This window comes from Microtus ochrogaster, unplaced genomic scaffold, assembly GCF_000317375.1.
Source record: "Microtus ochrogaster isolate Prairie Vole_2 unplaced genomic scaffold, MicOch1.0 UNK6, whole genome shotgun sequence".
Lineage (NCBI taxonomy): Eukaryota > Metazoa > Chordata > Mammalia > Rodentia > Cricetidae > Microtus > Microtus ochrogaster.
In genome coordinates, this window is record NW_004949104.1 from 3789757 (window position 1) to 3791909 (window position 2153).

A 2153-nucleotide genomic window follows, 5' to 3' on the forward strand; every position below is an offset into this window, starting at 1 on the left:
TTAGCTTTACTCTAATCTAAATATTCAAATTTCTAAAATGAATGCATCAGAAAATCTTGTCTCTTCGGTGTTGATCATGCAATTGTTATCAACATCCATGCCCTTTGACATCACTGAACCCCTATTGCATAACTAGCTTTCCATTTTCTTTCTTTTTTTTTATTTCTAATCTCAACTATGGCTAGCCATCTATGTCATATTCCTTTCTCATTATGCACCTATACTATTCACGTACTTCATTCCTGTCATATAACAGTCTTCTACTTGAACCAGTTCTTATCACACTATGCTCTTGTTTCAGAGTAATTTGTTGTAAAATACAGTTTTCATTATGTTGCATTTAAAATTTATTTGTTTGGTGATTATTTTTTTTTTTTTTTTTTTTTTTTTTTTGCACTTCTATGCATCACTTTCATCTTCGGGGCCAACAACAGTGGTCAGAAAACATGTCGGATCTCCTAGAATAAATGTTACAGATCATTATGAAGCACCATGTGGGTAACAGGAACTCTTAATCCACAAGTGTTCTTAATTGATTAGCTTTCTCTCCAATACTACACTTCCTCCTTGATTACAACCCACCAATGGCTTTATCCGGTGGGGCAGATGGATGAGAGGGCAAAAGTGTTGCAGCATAAGGAAGAGACGTGATTTCAGAGCAGCAGTATCCATTTAAAAAGCCAGCCATGACTGCATATACCAGCGCCGGGAAAGGCCAGCCATGACTGCATATACCAGCGCCGGGATGGGAGGATAAAACAGAGAGAGACAGCGATATCGGTATGGCCTGATAGTCTCCAACCATGTTCTTTTAAAATAGATCTCTGATTCAGTGAATGAGAGGGGTATTCTTTCCAAAGAATTACTCAAGGAATCATAAAACAGTTCACCCAGACACCTCTTCTGAGATTCCCATGCTTATATACATTTATTTATATCACCCTTTTCCTAAAGTTCAGATCTCTAAATGTATAAAAAGTCTATTATACAAAGTAAGAAACCAAACTCTAACAGATTCACATTTACCACTACCCTTTCTGGGCTACTTTTACTGTTTTTTTTTTTCTTTTCTCTGCCTAAATTCTGTTATTATGTTTTTATTTCTCATATGTCTCTACAACAGAATTATGCCTCAGATTTTAATGTACACATTTTTGTTCTTCCAGTAAGCCTTATATGACTACATTATGCCACACAGACACATCCCTATGATATTTCTATAACACTAAGTGGATCTCTTCTTTAAGATACTTCAAGCTTTCTTCCTCAGGTCATTTTATCCAGCCCTGTGTTCCATGAACTTAGCTAGTTCTGTTCATTTTGGATGCTTTAGTATTAATAACTCACATATTGTACCTTACTTATTATAGACATTTAGTGTATATTATTAATGATATAATCTACATTAATATAAAAAATAAATTGACTTACTCTGAAAATGTTAAACATTTAAATATGAAAGTCAATATATGTGAGATACATACAACTATATTAAGTTTTCTTATTAGGGAAATATTAGAAAATAAGTGTTATAAAAATATTTTGACATATCTGCTTCTTATTATATACTTCATGGCCCAATTATATCATACATATACATACACAATTTTAAATTGTTGCTCAGTACATTTTTCACTATCATAATGTAATTATCTGATGTTAAGTCTTTCACATCCAAAGAAGCATATCTAAATAAGACTTTTTTCTACACTCTCAACAAGATAATTTGTAGGGTGGTTGTGGATGAACATTTATAAAGTTTTTTTTTATCCCCATAAAAGTAGAAATTCTGATAACTTATTTACCTGAGACTCTTCCCTATATTCATCTGTCTTTGTTTTGTTTTCACACTGGGGATCTATATTGATGACAACATTCTCTCTCTCTCTCTCTCTCTCTCTCTCTCTCTCTCTCTCTCTCTCTCTCTTTCTCATATATATAGCAACCTAATATGGAAAAAAGAAGAGGCACAGAAGATGATAGGAGATTAAAGTCTTTTGATTTTAACAAGTCTAAAAAAATCAGAAGGAATCCATTAATTCAGTTGAATATAATTTATTTTCATTCAACAGTAACTCCTTTTCCTGCAGATGATTTTTGTTCTCCACACCTTACAACATTACTAAAGGTTTATAAATGAAAAGGTAAAATTT